This window comes from Anomaloglossus baeobatrachus, chromosome 3 (genome assembly GCF_048569485.1).
Source record: "Anomaloglossus baeobatrachus isolate aAnoBae1 chromosome 3, aAnoBae1.hap1, whole genome shotgun sequence".
NCBI lineage: Eukaryota > Metazoa > Chordata > Amphibia > Anura > Aromobatidae > Anomaloglossus > Anomaloglossus baeobatrachus.
In genome coordinates, this window is record NC_134355.1 from 697,579,861 (window position 1) to 697,596,201 (window position 16,341).

Genomic DNA, 16,341 nt, shown 5'->3' on the forward strand with positions numbered 1-16,341 from the left:
TTGGTGGTTCAAGCCCACCCAGGGACGTGGGCCACTTTTGCTTGAGTAGCATGCTACGGGGGAAGAAGATTCCACGTTGGCTTTCATCTGCTCTTCCAATAAAAAGCCCTGTTGCTTGCTCGCTACCTACCTTTTGAACTCCCTAGATACTACAGAAGAGACCTTTCTAAAAGAGCTCTTTGTCGATAGAGGGAAGGAGCTTAGCCGTGCTTTCCCAGGAACCATGGTCTCTTTTGCTGGCATCGCATGTTATGGGTGGAAAAGATTCCATGTTGGGTTTCAGCTGAGCTGCTCTCCCAACAAGTAAATCTCTGTTGCTCTCTGCCTTTGTTTTGACCTCCTCGGGTACAACGGAGGAAACCTTTCTAAAAGACCTGTTGTAGATGGACAGAAGGAGCATACCTGGGCTGTGTTGACCAGGAGGATGAACCATCCGATAGAATTCACAAAAAATTGCTTCGAGCCGGAATTGAACCAGCGACCTAAGGATTGCTGATTTACTGCTACAGTCCTCCGCTCTACCAGCTGAGCTATCGAAGGCATGTTTTGCTCATGCTTGAAAGCCTCCTAGTTTTAGCTGTTGGAGCCTTGAGCATGAGGTAAAAAGAAACTCTCTACTACCATGTGAAAAAAACAAAATCAGCTTTGGAGAATGCGGGCATCGATCCCGCTACCTCTCGCATGCTAAGCGAGCGCTCTACCACTTGAGCTAATCCCCCTGGCATGGTAGACTTGCCTTTACTTTCTTCCCACACCCTGTGGTGGCTTTCACATAAAGTCAGGTGTGACGTTGCATTGTTACATGGCAACTGATTTCTAAAAGTAGATCGCTTTTTTTTTTTTTTTTTTTTTTTAAGTGCGGATACCATTTTGCCATAGTAGAAGATCATCGGAGGAGTTTATAGGGTGACGGGGGGCTTATGAATACATGCACACCTCTTCCAAGCAAACCCTTTGCACATATGTGCAGAACTGAGTGGTAAGGCATGAAAAAAGCCTTAATAATTTGGAGAAGAAAGTTGCGACGCAGCAAATACGCATGCAGAGCCATTGGTCTTTTTGGCTGTGGGGCTGAAAAACACCCGGGCTATAGGAAATGCTGTGACGTGGGGAATTCTTCTTTGTCCATCAGCATGTGATGAGCAGGGATTTGGGCCTTTGGTTTATATTTTTGATCAGAAACGCGTTTGTGTTGACAGAAGAGATTTGGCGACTTCTATGAAAATGATCTCATAGCAGAGGATGGTTTCGATCCATCGACCTCTGGGTTATGGGCCCAGCACGCTTCCGCTGCGCCACTCTGCTGCTGGATGCTGCTACCTTGAGGAGAATTGTACTTATCGACTGACTTTTGAAAAGTGACTAGAAGGGAGGGTGTCTATGGGATGGAATCCGACAGCAGGATCTTATTGTCGGCAACTTGAGCTCTACTGAGCACCGGCAATTGTCTCTTTGTTTTTGCTGATTTCTTTTTGTCATATTATGTTCAAAGGTTCCCCTGAGGAACCTGCGCCTGGCCTGGCTGGGAGTTCCCGTGGAAAGGCCAGACATCTGCGTCTCTGTGGCGCAATCGGTTAGCGCGTTCGGCTGTTAACCGAAAGGTTGGTGGTTCAAGCCCACCCAGGGACGTGGGCCACTTTTGCTTGAGTAGCATGCTACGGGGGAAGAAGATTCCACGTTGGCTTTCATCTGCTCTTCCAATAAAAAGCCCTGTTGCTTGCTCGCTACCTACCTTTTGAACTCCCTAGATACTACAGAAGAGACCTTTCTAATAGAGCTCTTTGTCGATAGAGGGAAGGAGCTTAGCCGTGTTTTCCCAGGAACCATGGTCTCTTTTGCTGGCATCGCATGTTATGGGTGGAAAAGATTCCATGTTGGTTTTCAGCTGAGCTGCTCTCCCAACAAGTAAATCTCTGTTGCTCTCTGCCTTTGTTTTGACCTCCTCGGGTACAACGGAGGAAACCTTTCTAAAAGACCTGTTGTAGATGGACAGAAGGAGCATACCTGGGCTGTGTTGACCAGGAGGATGAACCATCCGATAGAATTCACAAAAAATTGCTTCGAGCCGGAATTGAACCAGCGACCTAAGGATTGCTGATTTACTGCTACAGTCCTCCGCTCTACCAGCTGAGCTATCGAAGGCATGTTTTGCTCATGCTTGAAAGCCTCCTAGTTTTAGCTGTTGGAGCCTTGAGCATGAGGTAAAAAGAAACTCTCTACTACCATGTGAAAAAAACAAAATCAGCTTTGGAGAATGCGGGCATCGATCCCGCTACCTCTCGCATGCTAAGCGAGCGCTCTACCACTTGAGCTAATCCCCCTGGCATGGTAGACTTGCCTTTACTTTCTTCCCACACCCTGTGGTGGCTTTCACATAAAGTCAGGTGTGACGTTGCATTGTTACATGGCAACTGATTTCTAAAAGTAGATCGCTTTTTTTTTTTTTTTTTTTTTTTAAGTGCGGATACCATTTTGCCATAGTAGAAGATCATCGGAGGAGTTTATAGGGTGACGGGGGGCTTATGAATACATGCACACCTCTTCCAAGCAAACCCTTTGCACATATGTGCAGAACTGAGTGGTAAGACATGAAAAAAGCCTTAATAATTTGGAGAAGAAAGTTGCGACGCAGCAAATACGCATGCAGAGCCATTGGTCTTTTTGGCTGTGGGGCTGAAAAACACCCGGGCTATAGGAAATGCTGTGACGTGGGGAATTCTTCTTTTTCCATCAGCATGTGATGAGCAGGGATTTGGGCCTTTGGTTTATATTTTTGATCAGAAACGCGTTTGTGTTGACAGAAGAGATTTGGCGACTTCTATGAAAATGATCTCATAGCAGAGGATGGTTTCGATCCATCGACCTCTGGGTTATGGGCCCAGCACGCTTCCGCTGCGCCACTCTGCTGCTGGATGATGCTACCTTGAGGAGAATTGTACTTATCGACTGACTTTTGAAAAGTGACTAGAAGGGAGGGTGTCTATGGGATGGAATCCGACAGCAGGATCTTATTGTCGGCAACTTGAGCTCTACTGAGCACCGGCAATTGTCTCTTTGTTTTTGCTGATTTCTTTTTGTCATATTATGTTCAAAGGTTCCCCTGAGGAACCTGCGCCTGGCCTGGCTGGGAGTTCCCGTGGAAAGGCCAGACATCTGCGTCTCTGTGGCGCAATCGGTTAGCGCGTTCGGCTGTTAACCGAAAGGTTGGTGGTTCAAGCCCACCCAGGGACGTGGGCCACTTTTGCTTGAGTAGCATGCTACGGGGGAAGAAGATTCCACGTTGGCTTTCATCTGCTCTTCCAATAAAAAGCCCTGTTGCTTGCTCGCTACCTCCCTTTTGAACTCCCTAGATACTACAGAAGAGACCTTTCTAAAAGAGCTCTTTGTCGATAGAGGGAAGGAGCTTAGCCGTGTTTTCCCAGGAACCATGGTCTCTTTTGCTGGCATCGCATGTTATGGGTGGAAAAGATTCCATGTTGGTTTTCAGCTGAGCTGCTCTCCCAACAAGTAAATCTCTGTTGCTCTCTGCCTTTGTTTTGACCTCCTCGGGTACAACGGAGGAAACCTTTCTAAAAGACCTGTTGTAGATGGACAGAAGGAGCATACCTGGGCTGTGTTGACCAGGAGGATGAACCATCCGATAGAATTCACAAAAAATTCCTTCGAGCCGGAATTGAACCAGCGACCTAAGGATTGCTGATTTACTGCTACAGTCCTCCGCTCTACCAGCTGAGCTATCGAAGGCATGTTTTGCTCATGCTTGAAAGCCTCCTAGTTTTAGCTGTTGGAGCCTTGAGCATGAGGTAAAAAGAAACTCTCTACTACCATGTGAAAAAAACAAAATCAGCTTTGGAGAATGCGGGCATCGATCCCGCTACCTCTCGCATGCTAAGCGAGCGCTCTACCACTTGAGCTAATCCCCCTGGCATGGTAGACTTGCCTTTACTTTCTTCCCACACCCTGTGGTGGCTTTCACATAAAGTCAGGTGTGACGTTGCATTGTTACATGGCAACTGATTTCTAAAAGTAGATCGCTTTTTTTTTTTTTTTTTTTTTTTTTAAGTGCGGATACCATTTTGCCATAGTAGAAGATCATCGGAGGAGTTTATAGGGTGACGGGGGGCTTATGAATACATGCACACCTCTTCCAAGCAAACCCTTTGCACATGTGTGCAGAACTGAGTGGTAAGGCATGAAAAAAGCCTTAATAATTTGGAGAAGAAAGTTGCGACGCAGCAAATACGCATGCAGAGCCATTGGTCTTTTTGGCTGTGGGGCTGAAAAACACCCGGGCTATAGGAAATGCTGTGACGTGGGGAATTCTTCTTTTTCCATCAGCATGTGATGAGCAGGGATTTGGGCCTTTGGTTTATATTTTTGATCAGAAACGCGTTTGTGTTGACAGAAGAGATTTGGCGACTTCTATGAAAATGATCTCATAGCAGAGGATGGTTTCGATCCATCGACCTCTGGGTTATGGGCCCAGCACGCTTCCGCTGCGCCACTCTGCTGCTGGATGCTGCTACCTTGAGGAGAATTGTACTTATCGACTGACTTTTGAAAAGTGACTAGAAGGGAGGGTGTCTATGGGATGGAATCCGACAGCAGGATCTTATTGTCGGCAACTTGAGCTCTACTGAGCACCGGCAATTGTCTCTTTGTTTTTGCTGATTTCTTTTTGTCATATTATGTTCAAAGGTTCCCCTGAGGAACCTGCGCCTGGCCTGGCTGGGAGTTCCCGTGGAAAGGCCAGATATCTGCGTCTCTGTGGCGCAATCGGTTAGCGCGTTCGGCTGTTAACCGAAAGGTTGGTGGTTCAAGCCCACCCAGGGACGTGGGCCACTTTTGCTTGAGTAGCATGCTACGGGGGAAGAAGATTCCACGTTGGCTTTCATCTGCTCTTCCAATAAAAAGCCCTGTTGCTTGCTCGCTACCTCCCTTTTGAACTCCCTAGATACTACAGAAGAGACCTTTCTAAAAGAGCTCTTTGTCGATAGAGGGAAGGAGCTTAGCCGTGTTTTCCCAGGAACCATGGTCTCTTTTGCTGGCATCGCATGTTATGGGTGGAAAAGATTCCATGTTGGTTTTCAGCTGAGCTGCTCTCCCAACAAGTAAATCTCTGTTGCTCTCTGCCTTTGTTTTGACCTCCTCGGGTACAACGGAGGAAACCTTTCTAAAAGACCTGTTGTAGATGGACAGAAGGAGCATACCTGGGCTGTGTTGACCAGGAGGATGAACCATCCGATAGAATTCACAAAAAATTCCTTCGAGCCGGAATTGAACCAGCGACCTAAGGATTGCTGATTTACTGCTACAGTCCTCCGCTCTACCAGCTGAGCTATCGAAGGCATGTTTTGCTCATGCTTGAAAGCCTCCTAGTTTTAGCTGTTGGAGCCTTGAGCATGAGGTAAAAAGAAACTCTCTACTACCATGTGAAAAAAACAAAATCAGCTTTGGAGAATGCGGGCATCGATCCCGCTACCTCTCGCATGCTAAGCGAGCGCTCTACCACTTGAGCTAATCCCCCTGGCATGGTAGACTTGCCTTTACTTTCTTCCCACACCCTGTGGTGGCTTTCACATAAAGTCAGGTGTGACGTTGCATTGTTACATGGCAACTGATTTCTAAAAGTAGATCGCTTTTTTTTTTTTTTTTTTTTTTTTAAGTGCGGATACCATTTTGCCATAGTAGAAGATCATCGGAGGAGTTTATAGGGTGACGGGGGGCTTATGAATACATGCACACCTCTTCCAAGCAAACCCTTTGCACATGTGTGCAGAACTGAGTGGTAAGGCATGAAAAAAGCCTTAATAATTTGGAGAAGAAAGTTGCGACGCAGCAAATACGCATGCAGAGCCATTGGTCTTTTTGGCTGTGGGGCTGAAAAACACCCGGGCTATAGGAAATGCTGTGACGTGGGGAATTCTTCTTTCTCCATCAGCATGTGATGAGCAGGGATTTGGGCCTTTGGTTTATATTTTTGATCAGAAACGCGTTTGTGTTGACAGAAGAGATTTGGCGACTTCTATGAAAATGATCTCATAGCAGAGGATGGTTTCGATCCATCGACCTCTGGGTTATGGGCCCAGCACGCTTCCGCTGCGCCACTCTGCTGCTGGATGCTGCTACCTTGAGGAGAATTGTACTTATCGACTGACTTTTGAAAAGTGACTAGAAGGGAGGGTGTCTATGGGATGGAATCCGACAGCAGGATCTTATTGTCGGCAACTTGAGCTCTACTGAGCACCGGCAATTGTCTCTTTGTTTTTGCTGATTTCTTTTTGTCATATTATGTTCAAAGGTTCCCCTGAGGAACCTGCGCCTGGCCTGGCTGGGAGTTCCCGTGGAAAGGCCAGACATCTGCGTCTCTGTGGCGCAATCGGTTAGCGCGTTCGGCTGTTAACCGAAAGGTTGGTGGTTCAAGCCCACCCAGGGACGTGGGCCACTTTTGCTTGAGTAGCATGCTACGGGGGAAGAAGATTCCACGTTGGCTTTCATCTGCTCTTCCAATAAAAAGCCCTGTTGCTTGCTCGCTACCTCCCTTTTGAACTCCCTAGATACTACAGAAGAGACCTTTCTAAAAGAGCTCTTTGTCGATAGAGGGAAGGAGCTTAGCCGTGTTTTCCCAGGAACCATGGTCTCTTTTGCTGGCATCGCATGTTATGGGTGGAAAAGATTCCATGTTGGTTTTCAGCTGAGCTGCTCTCCCAACAAGTAAATCTCTGTTGCTCTCTGCCTTTGTTTTGACCTCCTCGGGTACAACGGAGGAAACCTTTCTAAAAGACCTGTTGTAGATGGACAGAAGGAGCATACCTGGGCTGTGTTGACCAGGAGGATGAACCATCCGATAGAATTCACAAAAAATTCCTTCGAGCCGGAATTGAACCAGCGACCTAAGGATTGCTGATTTACTGCTACAGTCCTCCGCTCTACCAGCTGAGCTATCGAAGGCATGTTTTGCTCATGCTTGAAAGCCTCCTAGTTTTAGCTGTTGGAGCCTTGAGCATGAGGTAAAAAGAAACTCTCTACTACCATGTGAAAAAAACAAAATCAGCTTTGGAGAATGCGGGCATCGATCCCGCTACCTCTCGCATGCTAAGCGAGCGCTCTACCACTTGAGCTAATCCCCCTGGCATGGTAGACTTGCCTTTACTTTCTTCCCACACCCTGTGGTGGCTTTCACATAAAGTCAGGTGTGACGTTGCATTGTTACATGGCAACTGATTTCTAAAAGTAGATCGCTTTTTTTTTTTTTTTTTTTTTTTTTAAGTGCGGATACCATTTTGCCATAGTAGAAGATCATCGGAGGAGTTTATAGGGTGACGGGGGGCTTATGAATACATGCACACCTCTTCCAAGCAAACCCTTTGCACATATGTGCAGAACTGAGTGGTAAGGCATGAAAAAAGCCTTAATAATTTGGAGAAGAAAGTTGCGACGCAGCAAATACGCATGCAGAGCCATTGGTCTTTTTGGCTGTGGGGCTGAAAAACACCCGGGCTATAGGAAATGCTGTGACGTGGGGAATTCTTCTTTTTCCATCAGCATGTGATGAGCAGGGATTTGGGCCTTTGGTTTATATTTTTGATCAGAAACGCGTTTGTGTTGACAGAAGAGATTTGGCGACTTCTATGAAAATGATCTCATAGCAGAGGATGGTTTCGATCCATCGACCTCTGGGTTATGGGCCCAGCACGCTTCCGCTGCGCCACTCTGCTGCTGGATGCTGCTACCTTGAGGAGAATTGTACTTATCGACTGACTTTTGAAAAGTGACTAGAAGGGAGGGTGTCTATGGGATGGAATCCGACAGCAGGATCTTATTGTCGGCAACTTGAGCTCTACTGAGCACCGGCAATTGTCTCTTTGTTTTTGCTGATTTCTTTTTGTCATATTATGTTCAAAGGTTCCCCTGAGGAACCTGCGCCTGGCCTGGCTGGGAGTTCCCGTGGAAAGGCCAGATATCTGCGTCTCTGTGGCGCAATCGGTTAGCGCGTTCGGCTGTTAACCGAAAGGTTGGTGGTTCAAGCCCACCCAGGGACGTGGGCCACTTTTGCTTGAGTAGCATGCTACGGGGGAAGAAGATTCCACGTTGGCTTTCATCTGCTCTTCCAATAAAAAGCCCTGTTGCTTGCTCGCTACCTCCCTTTTGAACTCCCTAGATACTACAGAAGAGACCTTTCTAAAAGAGCTCTTTGTCGATAGAGGGAAGGAGCTTAGCCGTGTTTTCCCAGGAACCATGGTCTCTTTTGCTGGCATCGCATGTTATGGGTGGAAAAGATTCCATGTTGGTTTTCAGCTGAGCTGCTCTCCCAACAAGTAAATCTCTGTTGCTCTCTGCCTTTGTTTTGACCTCCTCGGGTACAACGGAGGAAACCTTTCTAAAAGACCTGTTGTAGATGGACAGAAGGAGCATACCTGGGCTGTGTTGACCAGGAGGATGAACCATCCGATAGAATTCACAAAAAATTCCTTCGAGCCGGAATTGAACCAGCGACCTAAGGATTGCTGATTTACTGCTACAGTCCTCCGCTCTACCAGCTGAGCTATCGAAGGCATGTTTTGCTCATGCTTGAAAGCCTCCTAGTTTTAGCTGTTGGAGCCTTGAGCATGAGGTAAAAAGAAACTCTCTACTACCATGTGAAAAAAACAAAATCAGCTTTGGAGAATGCGGGCATCGATCCCGCTACCTCTCGCATGCTAAGCGAGCGCTCTACCACTTGAGCTAATCCCCCTGGCATGGTAGACTTGCCTTTACTTTCTTCCCACACCCTGTGGTGGCTTTCACATAAAGTCAGGTGTGACGTTGCATTGTTACATGGCAACTGATTTCTAAAAGTAGATCGCTTTTTTTTTTTTTTTTTTTTTTTTTAAGTGCGGATACCATTTTGCCATAGTAGAAGATCATCGGAGGAGTTTATAGGGTGACGGGGGGCTTATGAATACATGCACACCTCTTCCAAGCAAACCCTTTGCACATGTGTGCAGAACTGAGTGGTAAGGCATGAAAAAAGCCTTAATAATTTGGAGAAGAAAGTTGCGACGCAGCAAATACGCATGCAGAGCCATTGGTCTTTTTGGCTGTGGGGCTGAAAAACACCCGGGCTATAGGAAATGCTGTGACGTGGGGAATTCTTCTTTTTCCATCAGCATGTGATGAGCAGGGATTTGGGCCTTTGGTTTATATTTTTGATCAGAAACGCGTTTGTGTTGACAGAAGAGATTTGGCGACTTCTATGAAAATGATCTCATAGCAGAGGATGGTTTCGATCCATCGACCTCTGGGTTATGGGCCCAGCACGCTTCCGCTGCGCCACTCTGCTGCTGGATGCTGCTACCTTGAGGAGAATTGTACTTATCGACTGACTTTTGAAAAGTGACTAGAAGGGAGGGTGTCTATGGGATGGAATCCGACAGCAGGATCTTATTGTCGGCAACTTGAGCTCTACTGAGCACCGGCAATTGTCTCTTTGTTTTTGCTGATTTCTTTTTGTCATATTATGTTCAAAGGTTCCCCTGAGGAACCTGCGCCTGGCCTGGCTGAGAGTTCCCGTGGAAAGGCCAGACATCTGCGTCTCTGTGGCGCAATCGGTTAGCGCGTTCGGCTGTTAACCGAAAGGTTGGTGGTTCAAGCCCACCCAGGGACGTGGGCCACTTTTGCTTGAGTAGCATGCTACGGGGGAAGAAGATTCCACGTTGGCTTTCATCTGCTCTTCCAATAAAAAGCCCTGTTGCTTGCTCGCTACCTCCCTTTTGAACTCCCTAGATACTACAGAAGAGACCTTTCTAAAAGAGCTCTTTGTCGATAGAGGGAAGGAGCTTAGCCGTGTTTTCCCAGGAACCATGGTCTCTTTTGCTGGCATCGCATGTTATGGGTGGAAAAGATTCCATGTTGGGTTTCAGCTGAGCTGCTCTCCCAACAAGTAAATCTCTGTTGCTCTCTGCCTTTGTTTTGACCTCCTCGGGTACAACGGAGGAAACCTTTCTAAAAGACCTGTTGTAGATGGACAGAAGGAGCATACCTGGGCTGTGTTGACCAGGAGGATGAACCATCCGATAGAATTCACAAAAAATTCCTTCGAGCCGGAATTGAACCAGCGACCTAAGGATTGCTGATTTACTGCTACAGTCCTCCGCTCTACCAGCTGAGCTATCGAAGGCATGTTTTGCTCATGCTTGAAAGCCTCCTAGTTTTAGCTGTTGGAGCCTTGAGCATGAGGTAAAAAGAAACTCTCTACTACCATGTGAAAAAAACAAAATCAGCTTTGGAGAATGCGGGCATCGATCCCGCTACCTCTCGCATGCTAAGCGAGCGCTCTACCACTTGAGCTAATCCCCCTGGCATGGTAGACTTGCCTTTACTTTCTTCCCACACCCTGTGGTGGCTTTCACATAAAGTCAGGTGTGACGTTGCATTGTTACATGGCAACTGATTTCTAAAAGTAGATCGCTTTTTTTTTTTTTTTTTTTTTTTTTAAGTGCGGATACCATTTTGCCATAGTAGAAGATCATCGGAGGAGTTTATAGGGTGACGGGGGGCTTATGAATACATGCACACCTCTTCCAAGCAAACCCTTTGCACATGTGTGCAGAACTGAGTGGTAAGGCATGAAAAAAGCCTTAATAATTTGGAGAAGAAAGTTGCGACGCAGCAAATACGCATGCAGAGCCATTGGTCTTTTTGGCTGTGGGGCTGAAAAACACCCGGGCTATAGGAAATGCTGTGACGTGGGGAATTCTTCTTTTTCCATCAGCATGTGATGAGCAGGGATTTGGGCCTTTGGTTTATATTTTTGATCAGAAACGCGTTTGTGTTGACAGAAGAGATTTGGCGACTTCTATGAAAATGATCTCATAGCAGAGGATGGTTTCGATCCATCGACCTCTGGGTTATGGGCCCAGCACGCTTCCGCTGCGCCACTCTGCTGCTGGATGCTGCTACCTTGAGGAGAATTGTACTTATCGACTGACTTTTGAAAAGTGACTAGAAGGGAGGGTGTCTATGGGATGGAATCCGACAGCAGGATCTTATTGTCGGCAACTTGAGCTCTACTGAGCACCGGCAATTGTCTCTTTGTTTTTGCTGATTTCTTTTTGTCATATTATGTTCAAAGGTTCCCCTGAGGAACCTGCGCCTGGCCTGGCTGGGAGTTCCCGTGGAAAGGCCAGATATCTGCGTCTCTGTGGCGCAATCGGTTAGCGCGTTCGGCTGTTAACCGAAAGGTTGGTGGTTCAAGCCCACCCAGGGACGTGGGCCACTTTTGCTTGAGTAGCATGCTACGGGGGAAGAAGATTCCACGTTGGCTTTCATCTGCTCTTCCAATAAAAAGCCCTGTTGCTTGCTCGCTACCTCCCTTTTGAACTCCCTAGATACTACAGAAGAGACCTTTCTAAAAGAGCTCTTTGTCGATAGAGGGAAGGAGCTTAGCCGTGTTTTCCCAGGAACCATGGTCTCTTTTGCTGGCATCGCATGTTATGGGTGGAAAAGATTCCATGTTGGTTTTCAGCTGAGCTGCTCTCCCAACAAGTAAATCTCTGTTGCTCTCTGCCTTTGTTTTGACCTCCTCGGGTACAACGGAGGAAACCTTTCTAAAAGACCTGTTGTAGATGGACAGAAGGAGCATACCTGGGCTGTGTTGACCAGGAGGATGAACCATCCGATAGAATTCACAAAAAATTCCTTCGAGCCGGAATTGAACCAGCGACCTAAGGATTGCTGATTTACTGCTACAGTCCTCCGCTCTACCAGCTGAGCTATCGAAGGCATGTTTTGCTCATGCTTGAAAGCCTCCTAGTTTTAGCTGTTGGAGCCTTGAGCATGAGGTAAAAAGAAACTCTCTACTACCATGTGAAAAAAACAAAATCAGCTTTGGAGAATGCGGGCATCGATCCCGCTACCTCTCGCATGCTAAGCGAGCGCTCTACCACTTGAGCTAATCCCCCTGGCATGGTAGACTTGCCTTTACTTTCTTCCCACACCCTGTGGTGGCTTTCACATAAAGTCAGGTGTGACGTTGCATTGTTACATGGCAACTGATTTCTAAAAGTAGATCGCTTTTTTTTTTTTTTTTTTTTTTTTTAAGTGCGGATACCATTTTGCCATAGTAGAAGATCATCGGAGGAGTTTATAGGGTGACGGGGGGCTTATGAATACATGCACACCTCTTCCAAGCAAACCCTTTGCACATGTGTGCAGAACTGAGTGGTAAGGCATGAAAAAAGCCTTAATAATTTGGAGAAGAAAGTTGCGACGCAGCAAATACGCATGCAGAGCCATTGGTCTTTTTGGCTGTGGGGCTGAAAAACACCCGGGCTATAGGAAATGCTGTGACGTGGGGAATTCTTCTTTTTCCATCAGCATGTGATGAGCAGGGATTTGGGCCTTTGGTTTATATTTTTGATCAGAAACGCGTTTGTGTTGACAGAAGAGATTTGGCGACTTCTATGAAAATGATCTCATAGCAGAGGATGGTTTCGATCCATCGACCTCTGGGTTATGGGCCCAGCACGCTTCCGCTGCGCCACTCTGCTGCTGGATGCTGCTACCTTGAGGAGAATTGTACTTATCGACTGACTTTTGAAAAGTGACTAGAAGGGAGGGTGTCTATGGGATGGAATCCGACAGCAGGATCTTATTGTCGGCAACTTGAGCTCTACTGAGCACCGGCAATTGTCTCTTTGTTTTTGCTGATTTCTTTTTGTCATATTATGTTCAAAGGTTCCCCTGAGGAACCTGCGCCTGGCCTGGCTGGGAGTTCCCGTGGAAAGGCCAGATATCTGCGTCTCTGTGGCGCAATCGGTTAGCGCGTTCGGCTGTTAACCGAAAGGTTGGTGGTTCAAGCCCACCCAGGGACGTGGGCCACTTTTGCTTGAGTAGCATGCTACGGGGGAAGAAGATTCCACGTTGGCTTTCATCTGCTCTTCCAATAAAAAGCCCTGTTGCTTGCTCGCTACCTCCCTTTTGAACTCCCTAGATACTACAGAAGAGACCTTTCTAAAAGAGCTCTTTGTCGATAGAGGGAAGGAGCTTAGCCGTGTTTTCCCAGGAACCATGGTCTCTTTTGCTGGCATCGCATGTTATGGGTGGAAAAGATTCCATGTTGGTTTTCAGCTGAGCTGCTCTCCCAACAAGTAAATCTCTGTTGCTCTCTGCCTTTGTTTTGACCTCCTCGGGTACAACGGAGGAAACCTTTCTAAAAGACCTGTTGTAGATGGACAGAAGGAGCATACCTGGGCTGTGTTGACCAGGAGGATGAACCATCCGATAGAATTCACAAAAAATTCCTTCGAGCCGGAATTGAACCAGCGACCTAAGGATTGCTGATTTACTGCTACAGTCCTCCGCTCTACCAGCTGAGCTATCGAAGGCATGTTTTGCTCATGCTTGAAAGCCTCCTAGTTTTAGCTGTTGGAGCCTTGAGCATGAGGTAAAAAGAAACTCTCTACTACCATGTGAAAAAAACAAAATCAGCTTTGGAGAATGCGGGCATCGATCCCGCTACCTCTCGCATGCTAAGCGAGCGCTCTACCACTTGAGCTAATCCCCCTGGCATGGTAGACTTGCCTTTACTTTCTTCCCACACCCTGTGGTGGCTTTCACATAAAGTCAGGTGTGACGTTGCATTGTTACATGGCAACTGATTTCTAAAAGTAGATCGCTTTTTTTTTTTTTTTTTTTTTTTTAAGTGCGGATACCATTTTGCCATAGTAGAAGATCATCGGAGGAGTTTATAGGGTGACGGGGGGCTTATGAATACATGCACACCTCTTCCAAGCAAACCCTTTGCACATGTGTGCAGAACTGAGTGGTAAGGCATGAAAAAAGCCTTAATAATTTGGAGAAGAAAGTTGCGACGCAGCAAATACGCATGCAGAGCCATTGGTCTTTTTGGCTGTGGGGCTGAAAAACACCCGGGCTATAGGAAATGCTGTGACGTGGGGAATTCTTCTTTCTCCATCAGCATGTGATGAGCAGGGATTTGGGCCTTTGGTTTATATTTTTGATCAGAAACGCGTTTGTGTTGACAGAAGAGATTTGGCGACTTCTATGAAAATGATCTCATAGCAGAGGATGGTTTCGATCCATCGACCTCTGGGTTATGGGCCCAGCACGCTTCCGCTGCGCCACTCTGCTGCTGGATGCTGCTACCTTGAGGAGAATTGTACTTATCGACTGACTTTTGAAAAGTGACTAGAAGGGAGGGTGTCTATGGGATGGAATCCGACAGCAGGATCTTATTGTCGGCAACTTGAGCTCTACTGAGCACCGGCAATTGTCTCTTTGTTTTTGCTGATTTCTTTTTGTCATATTATGTTCAAAGGTTCCCCTGAGGAACCTGCGCCTGGCCTGGCTGGGAGTTCCCGTGGAAAGGCCAGACATCTGCGTCTCTGTGGCGCAATCGGTTAGCGCGTTCGGCTGTTAACCGAAAGGTTGGTGGTTCAAGCCCACCCAGGGACGTGGGCCACTTTTGCTTGAGTAGCATGCTACGGGGGAAGAAGATTCCACGTTGGCTTTCATCTGCTCTTCCAATAAAAAGCCCTGTTGCTTGCTCGCTACCTCCCTTTTGAACTCCCTAGATACTACAGAAGAGACCTTTCTAAAAGAGCTCTTTGTCGATAGAGGGAAGGAGCTTAGCCGTGTTTTCCCAGGAACCATGGTCTCTTTTGCTGGCATCGCATGTTATGGGTGGAAAAGATTCCATGTTGGTTTTCAGCTGAGCTGCTCTCCCAACAAGTAAATCTCTGTTGCTCTCTGCCTTTGTTTTGACCTCCTCGGGTACAACGGAGGAAACCTTTCTAAAAGACCTGTTGTAGATGGACAGAAGGAGCATACCTGGGCTGTGTTGACCAGGAGGATGAACCATCCGATAGAATTCACAAAAAATTCCTTCGAGCCGGAATTGAACCAGCGACCTAAGGATTGCTGATTTACTGCTACAGTCCTCCGCTCTACCAGCTGAGCTATCGAAGGCATGTTTTGCTCATGCTTGAAAGCCTCCTAGTTTTAGCTGTTGGAGCCTTGAGCATGAGGTAAAAAGAAACTCTCTACTACCATGTGAAAAAAACAAAATCAGCTTTGGAGAATGCGGGCATCGATCCCGCTACCTCTCGCATGCTAAGCGAGCGCTCTACCACTTGAGCTAATCCCCCTGGCATGGTAGACTTGCCTTTACTTTCTTCCCACACCCTGTGGTGGCTTTCACATAAAGTCAGGTGTGACGTTGCATTGTTACATGGCAACTGATTTCTAAAAGTAGATCGCTTTTTTTTTTTTTTTTTTTTTTTTTAAGTGCGGATACCATTTTGCCATAGTAGAAGATCATCGGAGGAGTTTATAGGGTGACGGGGGGCTTATGAATACATGCACACCTCTTCCAAGCAAACCCTTTGCACATATGTGCAGAACTGAGTGGTAAGGCATGAAAAAAGCCTTAATAATTTGGAGAAGAAAGTTGCGACGCAGCAAATACGCATGCAGAGCCATTGGTCTTTTTGGCTGTGGGGCTGAAAAACACCCGGGCTATAGGAAATGCTGTGACGTGGGGAATTCTTCTTTTTCCATCAGCATGTGATGAGCAGGGATTTGGGCCTTTGGTTTATATTTTTGATCAGAAACGCGTTTGTGTTGACAGAAGAGATTTGGCGACTTCTATGAAAATGATCTCATAGCAGAGGATGGTTTCGATCCATCGACCTCTGGGTTATGGGCCCAGCACGCTTCCGCTGCGCCACTCTGCTGCTGGATGCTGCTACCTTGAGGAGAATTGTACTTATCGACTGACTTTTGAAAAGTGACTAGAAGGGAGGGTGTCTATGGGATGGAATCCGACAGCAGGATCTTATTGTCGGCAACTTGAGCTCTACTGAGCACCGGCAATTGTCTCTTTGTTTTTGCTGATTTCTTTTTGTCATATTATGTTCAAAGGTTCCCCTGAGGAACCTGCGCCTGGCCTGGCTGGGAGTTCCCGTGGAAAGGCCAGATATCTGCGTCTCTGTGGCGCAATCGGTTAGCGCGTTCGGCTGTTAACCGAAAGGTTGGTGGTTCAAGCCCACCCAGGGACGTGGGCCACTTTTGCTTGAGTAGCATGCTACGGGGGAAGAAGATTCCACGTTGGCTTTCATCTGCTCTTCCAATAAAAAGCCCTGTTGCTTGCTCGCTACCTCCCTTTTGAACTCCCTAGATACTACAGAAGAGACCTTTCTAAAAGAGCTCTTTGTCGATAGAGGGAAGGAGCTTAGCCGTGTTTTCCCAGGAACCATGGTCTCTTTTGCTGGCATCGCATGTTATGGGTGGAAAAGATTCCATGTTGGTTTTCAGCTGAGCTGCTCTCCCAACAAGTAA

At 47.0% G+C, this 16,341-nt stretch overlaps 20 non-coding genes across 20 annotated transcripts; all 20 read right to left on the reverse strand.

The window, feature by feature from the left end:
* Positions 1 to 454: 454 nt before the first annotated feature.
* On the reverse strand, positions 455 to 541 carry TRNAY-GUA (transfer RNA tyrosine (anticodon GUA)). The gene is given in 2 exon segments: positions 455 to 490; positions 504 to 541. It is a non-coding gene; the product is annotated as a tRNA-Tyr (tRNA).
* Positions 542 to 646: 105 nt separating this feature from the next.
* Positions 647 to 719, reverse strand: TRNAA-AGC (transfer RNA alanine (anticodon AGC)). The gene has a single exon. It is a non-coding gene; the product is annotated as a tRNA-Ala (tRNA).
* Positions 720 to 2,056: 1,337 nt separating this feature from the next.
* Positions 2,057 to 2,143, reverse strand: TRNAY-GUA (transfer RNA tyrosine (anticodon GUA)). The gene is given in 2 exon segments: positions 2,057 to 2,092; positions 2,106 to 2,143. It is a non-coding gene; the product is annotated as a tRNA-Tyr (tRNA).
* A 105-nt stretch (positions 2,144 to 2,248) lies between these two features.
* On the reverse strand, positions 2,249 to 2,321 carry TRNAA-AGC (transfer RNA alanine (anticodon AGC)). The gene has a single exon. It is a non-coding gene; the product is annotated as a tRNA-Ala (tRNA).
* Positions 2,322 to 3,658: 1,337 nt separating this feature from the next.
* Positions 3,659 to 3,744, reverse strand: TRNAY-GUA (transfer RNA tyrosine (anticodon GUA)). Its single transcript is given in 2 exon segments — positions 3,659 to 3,694; positions 3,708 to 3,744. It is a non-coding gene; the product is annotated as a tRNA-Tyr (tRNA).
* Positions 3,745 to 3,850: 106 nt separating this feature from the next.
* TRNAA-AGC (transfer RNA alanine (anticodon AGC)) lies at positions 3,851 to 3,923 on the reverse strand. Its single transcript has one exon. It is a non-coding gene; the product is annotated as a tRNA-Ala (tRNA).
* Positions 3,924 to 5,262: 1,339 nt separating this feature from the next.
* Positions 5,263 to 5,348, reverse strand: TRNAY-GUA (transfer RNA tyrosine (anticodon GUA)). The gene is given in 2 exon segments: positions 5,263 to 5,298; positions 5,312 to 5,348. It is a non-coding gene; the product is annotated as a tRNA-Tyr (tRNA).
* A 106-nt stretch (positions 5,349 to 5,454) lies between these two features.
* TRNAA-AGC (transfer RNA alanine (anticodon AGC)) lies at positions 5,455 to 5,527 on the reverse strand. The gene has a single exon. It is a non-coding gene; the product is annotated as a tRNA-Ala (tRNA).
* Positions 5,528 to 6,865: 1,338 nt separating this feature from the next.
* On the reverse strand, positions 6,866 to 6,951 carry TRNAY-GUA (transfer RNA tyrosine (anticodon GUA)). The gene is given in 2 exon segments: positions 6,866 to 6,901; positions 6,915 to 6,951. It is a non-coding gene; the product is annotated as a tRNA-Tyr (tRNA).
* Positions 6,952 to 7,057: 106 nt separating this feature from the next.
* Positions 7,058 to 7,130, reverse strand: TRNAA-AGC (transfer RNA alanine (anticodon AGC)). Its single transcript has one exon. It is a non-coding gene; the product is annotated as a tRNA-Ala (tRNA).
* A 1,339-nt stretch (positions 7,131 to 8,469) lies between these two features.
* Positions 8,470 to 8,555, reverse strand: TRNAY-GUA (transfer RNA tyrosine (anticodon GUA)). Its single transcript is given in 2 exon segments — positions 8,470 to 8,505; positions 8,519 to 8,555. It is a non-coding gene; the product is annotated as a tRNA-Tyr (tRNA).
* A 106-nt stretch (positions 8,556 to 8,661) lies between these two features.
* TRNAA-AGC (transfer RNA alanine (anticodon AGC)) lies at positions 8,662 to 8,734 on the reverse strand. The gene has a single exon. It is a non-coding gene; the product is annotated as a tRNA-Ala (tRNA).
* Positions 8,735 to 10,073: 1,339 nt separating this feature from the next.
* TRNAY-GUA (transfer RNA tyrosine (anticodon GUA)) lies at positions 10,074 to 10,159 on the reverse strand. The gene is given in 2 exon segments: positions 10,074 to 10,109; positions 10,123 to 10,159. It is a non-coding gene; the product is annotated as a tRNA-Tyr (tRNA).
* Positions 10,160 to 10,265: 106 nt separating this feature from the next.
* Positions 10,266 to 10,338, reverse strand: TRNAA-AGC (transfer RNA alanine (anticodon AGC)). The gene has a single exon. It is a non-coding gene; the product is annotated as a tRNA-Ala (tRNA).
* A 1,339-nt stretch (positions 10,339 to 11,677) lies between these two features.
* Positions 11,678 to 11,763, reverse strand: TRNAY-GUA (transfer RNA tyrosine (anticodon GUA)). The gene is given in 2 exon segments: positions 11,678 to 11,713; positions 11,727 to 11,763. It is a non-coding gene; the product is annotated as a tRNA-Tyr (tRNA).
* A 106-nt stretch (positions 11,764 to 11,869) lies between these two features.
* Positions 11,870 to 11,942, reverse strand: TRNAA-AGC (transfer RNA alanine (anticodon AGC)). The gene has a single exon. It is a non-coding gene; the product is annotated as a tRNA-Ala (tRNA).
* A 1,339-nt stretch (positions 11,943 to 13,281) lies between these two features.
* On the reverse strand, positions 13,282 to 13,367 carry TRNAY-GUA (transfer RNA tyrosine (anticodon GUA)). Its single transcript is given in 2 exon segments — positions 13,282 to 13,317; positions 13,331 to 13,367. It is a non-coding gene; the product is annotated as a tRNA-Tyr (tRNA).
* A 106-nt stretch (positions 13,368 to 13,473) lies between these two features.
* On the reverse strand, positions 13,474 to 13,546 carry TRNAA-AGC (transfer RNA alanine (anticodon AGC)). Its single transcript has one exon. It is a non-coding gene; the product is annotated as a tRNA-Ala (tRNA).
* A 1,338-nt stretch (positions 13,547 to 14,884) lies between these two features.
* On the reverse strand, positions 14,885 to 14,970 carry TRNAY-GUA (transfer RNA tyrosine (anticodon GUA)). Its single transcript is given in 2 exon segments — positions 14,885 to 14,920; positions 14,934 to 14,970. It is a non-coding gene; the product is annotated as a tRNA-Tyr (tRNA).
* A 106-nt stretch (positions 14,971 to 15,076) lies between these two features.
* Positions 15,077 to 15,149, reverse strand: TRNAA-AGC (transfer RNA alanine (anticodon AGC)). Its single transcript has one exon. It is a non-coding gene; the product is annotated as a tRNA-Ala (tRNA).
* Positions 15,150 to 16,341: the final 1,192 nt, after the last annotated feature.